This window comes from Aquarana catesbeiana, linkage group LG11, assembly GCF_042186555.1.
Source record: "Aquarana catesbeiana isolate 2022-GZ linkage group LG11, ASM4218655v1, whole genome shotgun sequence".
NCBI classification, from domain to species: Eukaryota; Metazoa; Chordata; class Amphibia; order Anura; family Ranidae; genus Aquarana; species Aquarana catesbeiana.
The window spans coordinates 93396919-93404698 of record NC_133334.1 but is presented as its reverse complement, the minus strand read 5'-3'; positions in this window follow the sequence as shown (position 1 = coordinate 93404698).

The window sequence follows — 7780 nt, the reverse complement described above, 5'->3', positions numbered from 1 at the left end:
CGATTCGGATTCTCGCCAACCCAACTTTCACTGACCGATCCCAGTCCAGTCACATACCGGCTCAAATGATTCAGGATCCTTGGCACCACAAACCCCACCATCCAATCTGAGTCCAGTCGTAGCATCGGCTCTACGATTCGGGTCTCTCACAACAAATACCATAAAACACACAACTCACACCACCTATTTTACCAATGCCGCGCACGGTTTTCCTACATAATCAAATTTCTCCAAAAAGAAAAAAAAAAAAAAAAAAAAACTCTTTCACTTTATAATCACCGCAAATATTTACGAAATGGCTTCATACAGCCATTCATCTCCCGTAGCAACACGGCTACTCATCGATTTTTCCACCCCTTCCCCCTTTTTCAGGTCAGTAGAGTTCTCCAGTTGATCCATCCTGCAACAGGCGTGGACAGTATCTTCCTCAGCTTCCCGGTCGACCCAAGTCTCGACCCCAAAAAACTAAAACTCCACTACTAGGGCTTCAAGGCAGATGCGTAATTCAAAAAAAAAAAAAAAAATCTATCCCCTCCTACCTTTTTTTTTTTTTTTTTTTTGTTTTGTAAACTTGTCTAAAAAACATACGCATTTTCCCCCCTATCTTAGCGGACACCATGTCGCAGGCCGGCAGCGAGGACCTCGCCTCCACCCCGTCGTCACCTGGGGCAGACTCAGCAAACGACGACTTACAGTCTCTCAGAGCTTGGACCATCCCCAAGCTTACAGCGGAACTACGACGCAGGGAAATACCCTTGCCTGCGACTGCTAGGAAAGCTGAGCTTTTCAGGTTGCTGTTTTCTCCGCCAGCGGCAGCCCAATCGGGCACCCAGGCATCACTACAGTCAATCTCATCAGCAATCACTCAGCTGCACTCCTTGGTGACCACACTATCGGCAACAGTCACCGATGTCCAGACAAGAGTGGGAACCCTGGAGGTACATCAAGCTGCACCCTCACCATCTACAGTAACCACCGCCACCCCCATGCCTCTCCTTACAGGTACGCCCGACATCTATACCTATGTCCTCCCCGCACATCTCGTCCCAGCAGGCATCAGGAAGGACATCGTGGATGGGAAGGACATTAACTTAGCATCCCTCCTCATCGCAGTACACGACCCAGCCGAAAACACGTCCTATTCCTGGGGAGACGTTTCCGTCGTCCTAAAGGCCAAAGACCATAGGCTTACCCGCAAACTCAATATTGCGGAGTTTGTACTAGCATTTGGCATGTTCAGAGACGTGCTATGCACGGTCAACCCCAACAGGAGAGAGGAGCTGGACCTATGCCTACACGCAATAGTAGATCTAGGTTATAAATATGGAGGGTGCTCCTTTTATGACTATCACAGGTCATTTTCAGCAAAAGCAGCAGCCAGACTTTCCCAGTTTCAGGTAAAAACCAACTGGAGTACCATTGATACAGAGTTGTTCTGTCGCCATTTCGCTGGCCTACGTTCCCCACTCTGTACTAACTGCCAGTCGTCCACCCATACGGCCAACTGGTGCTCCGAGTCAGGTGGCAGACGCCCCCCCAACCCTCCCCTCTTTCCCAGCGTCACTCGTTACTCAACGGCGTTTACTCAGCCGGCTCAGGCAGACAGATTAGGACGACCCGTCCAGGCACTAGGGGGAGCAGCCATATGCAATAACTTCAACTTTGGGGGTTGTAACTTCCCCCACTGCAAACTACTTCATGTCTGTCTCACATGCCACAAAGCCCACCCCAGGTACGCTTGCGCTATGAAACAACCTAAACCCGAATGACTAAGCCGAGTGCACGTCGGATGGCTCGCGTTTTACCTCACCTCACACCCAACACCTTCACTGGCAGCCTTTCTCATCCGGGGATTCACGACAGGCTTTCACACCGGACTTATCACACTCCCAAACACAACTCACGAATGCAAAAACCTGCTTTCAGCCGCTACCGACGAGGAAACCATCACCACCCTGCTGCAAACAGAACTAGACCGGGGATACATAATCGGCCCCTTTACACAATCACCTTTTTCTGTATGGAGAGTCAGCCCTATCGGCCTTGTGAAGGGCAAGTTTTCAAATAAACTCCGTTTAGTTTATGATTTGTCCGCGCCTCATTGTTCCCACATACCCAGTTTAAATTCCCTAATACCTTCAGAAGAGTTTTCACTTAGATATTCAACGGTAGACTCAGCTATTCAATCTATCATTCTGGCAGGAGCAGGCGCCTGGTTGTCTAAAACAGACATCTCGGACGCATTCAAATTGTTGCCAATTGATCCGTGCCTATGGCGATGGCACGGAATCAAATGGAAAGGCCTATACTATTTCGCCACCAAGTTAACGTTCGGCTCCAAAAGCAGCCCGTGGCTATTCGACACTTTCGCTCAGTCCCTTTCCTGGATTCTCTCACAACATGCGTCCTGTCAGAAAGTGATCCACTACTTAGACGACTTCCTACTCATAGAGAAACCCAACGAGCCCCCAGTTGATCTAAACAGCCTTAGAACAATCTTTCATAATCTTAACGTACCTCTAGCGGATAAGAAAGTAGAAGGCCCGGCACAGATCGTCACCTTCTTGGGTATCATACTCAACACTCACACCATGCAAGCTAGCCTGCCTCCCGACAAATTGACCCGCATCAGGACAGTCATCCACACATTTACTAATACGCAAGGCTGCACAAAAAAGCAACTACAATCCCTCCTTGGCATGCTGAACTTTGCCATAAGGATCATCCCTCAAGGGCGATCCTTCGTCTCACGTCTCCTGGTGTTCCTTTCCCAGGTACAAGACCCTGACCTAATATTTAAACTAGACAAGGCAGCCGTAGCTGACCTAGCCATGTGGGACGATTTTCTGACAAACTGGAACGGCATTTCGATGTTTATCCCATCAGCGTCTCCCACTTCACCTCAAATAATCACGGACGCCGCAGCCTCCACAGGTTTTGCAGCTATTTTTGGCCACCACTGGTTTGCAGCACCATGGCCGCCAGAAATACTCTCGATCCCCGGGTTCAGTCAATCCTCCTCGATGTTCGAGATCTACCCCATTGTTGCAGCACCCACGTCTGGGGCAACAACTGGGTAGGACAAACAGTGACATTTTCCACAGATAATCTAGCCACAGCCTCTATTATAAACAAAGGTCGCTCCAAGTCCTTGGCCATCATGTCCTTCCTACGCCGGCTGGTGCAACTCTCACTACAGCACCAATTTAATGTCCTCTGTGTTCATATCCCCGGTAAATGCAACACTTCGGCCGACGCGCTATCTCGTTTTAACTTCACAACCTTCTTTTCGCAGGAACCTGGAGCCGACCCGACCATGTCTGCTATCCCACATTGGTCACAACTAACCCTGGATTAAAGCAACATCTTCATGACGCCACTAGTCTGATTAACCAGTCACTATCTCACAATACCCTGAAAGGCTACCATGCTGCCTGGAAAAGCTATCACAGGTTTCTAGCGGCTAACCCCGGGGCTATACCAGGAGATCTCCATCATATCCTGGCCTTCATTTCATACTGCCATACTCAGCTGAAGTTATCCTACAACACTATTAGACTCTACCTAGCTGGCATCCAGCATTTCACCTCTTTACTAGATCCTAACAAACCATCTTTGTTCGCTACTCATGCGGTCAAAGCCATCCTCCGAGGCATCCACAAGCAGAAACCCCAAGTTAGCGGTAAACGCTTACCAGTCACCAGTGCCATGTTTCGAGACATGTCCACTATACTCTCACGCTCACCTTTCGGTTTTTTGCCCAGCTTGGTCGTCCAAGCAGCCATCTACCTGGCATTTTATGGCTTTCTACAACCCAGCGAATTCACAGTCAGCAGCACCAGTCATAGGGCCTTATGCAGACGCCATCTCACGCGTCACCACAGCCACTTCACAATACACCTCGAGGTGTCCAAAACACAACAGTCTGGTCCAGGGGTTGACATCAAGCTCTTCAGAACGCACAACGCCTGGTGCCCCGTAGCCATCCTAGATCGTCTATTAGCCCATTTACCTGATCCCTCGCAGAACAGCCCGTTGCTGCCGTTCCCGATCAGCCCGCTTAGTACCAACCAGTTCACTACTCACGTCAGGATCCTTCTGCGCAACTTAGGCCTTGACCCCAACCGTTATTCTGGACATTCTTTCCGCATTGGAGCAGCATCAGCAGCCTCACGAAACGGAGTCCCGGACCACGTGATCAGGAAAATGGGAAGGTGGAAATCCACCTGCTTTGCTCACTATATCCCCAATCCACAAGTAGAAACGTCACAAGCCTTTTGTAAGCTCGCTCTGTAAGATGACCATAAACTTAAATAAAACATTACCTCCCTAAACCAAGTCTTTTTGCGCCCTTCTCTGGCATGCCGCCCAGCAGATCTGGGTTTACCATACAGCAGGCCAGGGCACACTTCAGGTCTATTTATGTTGTTAGTCTTGTGACGTGTTTATGTGTTTCATATCTGTCAGGACGGAGGGCTCCGACCATAAATAGGAAGGCCGGTTTACTGGCCTGAAATTATGGGAGGAGCCTGGAGCATATATAACCAGACTATCCACGGTGGTCAGTGTCGGTTCCAGTGCGCGGTACCCACCCACCCATTCCCCTTCTCAAGGTACTTCTCTTCAAACAATTTCTCTACAGAAATATCCATTACTTTCTTAAGGTATGCGCCCTTCTCTGGCATGCCGCCCAGCAGATCTGGGTTTACCATACAGCAGGCCAGGGCACACTTCAGGTCTATTTATGTTGTTAGTCTTGTGACGTGTTTATGTGTTTCATATCTGTCAGGACGGAGGGCTCCGACCATAAATATATATATATATATTTTTTTTTACTTTTTGCTAAAAAACATATCCAATAAAAAAATTAATGTTTTCATACATGATATAAAAAAAATTTGCATATTGATTGGTTTGCGTGAAAGTTATAGAATCTACTAACAATGGTATATATATTATAATTTTTTTTTTAAATATACTACTAATGGCAGTGATCAACGACTTATAATGGGACTGTGATATTGCGGTGAACAATCTGGTACTAACTGACACATGGGGGAACTGAGTTACTGCCACTGACATCACCAGGGCCATTATTACAATGATCAGTGCTAAAAATATGCAAGGTCAATGTACTAATGGCACTGGCTGGGAAGTGGTTGACATCTAGGGCGATCAAGGGGTTAAATATGTGCCTAACTATGTGCAATGTGTGTACAGTGTGCTGCTTTTTATTAATGATCTCTTAGTTTCCCATCCCTGCTCTGCAGGGATGAGATACTGACACGTATCGCTCCCTGGGCACAGAGCTCTGTGTTGAATTTCAACACAGAGCTCTGGGCTATGAATGTACACAGCTGATCAGCACATCCTGGCCAGGACTTGCTGACAGGCTCCTGCTGTATGCAATCGCAGCAAGAGCCAGCTTGGGGGAGCGCATGCAGACGCCCTAAGCCCGGAAGTAGGCAGTGATGTACCAGTACATTGCTTTGCCTACAGCGGCCGCTCACCCTCATTAGAATGCGGGTAGGCAGTCATTAAATGGTTAATGTACAAATAATATGCTTATTTGAGACATGAAATATGCTGAAAACATTATTGTGTTGATAATCTATTTTTTGTTTGCATCTTTTTGTATACCAGAGTTAGTGTCTTTTGAGGTTTTTTCACCATCTTTTATGTAGTTTTAATTTATGACCTGGCAACAGGATAAATGTTCTGATAATAAAAATAATAATAACATTCCATAATCTAGCATGAATATGTCTATGCATGTATTATTGGTAGTCACACCTATTGCCGATAGCATTCCTGGGTTTATTTAACAATACATTTGTAATGTGCATAACTTTTATTAGTTAGCTACAGTAATCTGAAATTTGGTTGCTATGAGTTACAACAATTTTCACTTGGTTATTGTCCTAATTCTGCCTTTTCACAAACCCTCCAAAACTACCATAATTTAATTTGCAATCATTATTTCCCATAGGAAAAACAAACATGTATTTTCTAACTCACCGGGTATAGGGGTACAAGGATACATTATTTTGTCAATTGTCCCATTAATTCCACATATGGCACTGAGACAATATCCATTGCCAATATAGTCAGTGTGGACTGTTGTATTGTAATGATGAATCCTTCCATTGTATACACAGTAACAGGCTGTGGAAATATGTTTTGACAGCATTAGAATAAATATTATAATTTATACACTCAATATTTACTGTTATTCTATATGTATACTAAACAACATATTGGGTTTACTAAAGGAGATGATGATATTCAAGCAATCAACTGTGAAAATATTCACTTCAATTATCAGTTCATGTGAAAAGTAATTTAACAGGAATTTAATTTGCACATGATTTGATATTTGAAATAAATACTCAGACAATTTATTGTGTGAAAGAGTACCAACTCTCATTGAGCTACTCCCTCAAATTATGTGGTGCTATATATTAAAACGTAAATATACCACAAAAAAATAAAATTAAAATTGGCACAAAAATGTGTGATATGTTTTGTAGATTTTAGATTTGTAGATATATATATATCTTTATATATGCACACCTTGACAATTGTCCACATTCGCATGTTTAGTGAATAAACCCCCTTTGTGACAATCTAAAGGCTAGGCAGGTAAAAAAGTGCAGATGTTGCAGTTTTAATACCTGCAAGAGATGTCCTCCATAACCCTGAAAAAAAGCCCTGGATAATGCTAATGCGCACGGGGTGATTAGGGTGTGCCTAGGCACATTGACACTCTGTGCGCATGCCTATGATTGATTGATATATATATATATATATATATATATATATATATATATATATATATATATATATATCAATCTGCAGATTGCAACAATTATGTAAAATTTCCTAGATGGCATTACCTTAGGTCATCTTACATTACATTGACATTACATCAAATGCTCACGTAAGTGAATGCAATGCCATTTTAATTTTTAGTGATCACAAACCTGTGAAAAAGTCACCGTCATGCAAATATGTGCACTTTTCAACATGACTTGATTTTATCTTAACAGTTTATTGCAAACAGTTTTTCTCCCCCACAATATGGTATCGACAGAGGAATAAAGATTTCTGATTATGATTTATTGTAAATATATAGGGCGAGAAAATTATTTAAATGTTGTATTGGGAAAAATTACAGGAAATGTTTTCAAATGTTTAAAAAGATTTATTCCCAATAAAAACCAAGCAAATCAAAATATTTGTTTGTTCACAAATGCCCCCCCCCTCCCCGTGCAAGCAGTATAGAGAGAAGCGCCCCGTACTACCTGCCACTGTTTGAACAACAGTGCGGCCATGTGGGCGGAACCTCGCATGGCTGTGCTGTTTTTCAAACAGTGGCATTTAGACACACGGCTCTGTGTGTCTGAATGAACTACAAGCCCCGACATGCTTAGCGGTTGTCGGCAAGATGCAAGATTTTAGTAATGACAACGGTATCATTAGCAGTAGGGATGAGCCGAACACCCCCCGATTCGGTTCGCAACAGAACATGCGAACAGGCAAAAAATTTGTTTGAACATGCGAACACAGCTAAAGTCTATGGGACACGAATGAGAAAAATCAAAAGTGCTAATTTTAAAGCCTTATATGCAAGTTATTGCCATAAAAAGTGTTTGGGGACCCGGGTCCTGCCCCAGGGGATATTTATCAATGCAAAAAAAAGTTGTAAAAACTGCTGTTTATTCGGGAGCAGGGATTTTAACCACTTAAGGACCGAGCCTCTTTCTGAGATTTGTTGTTT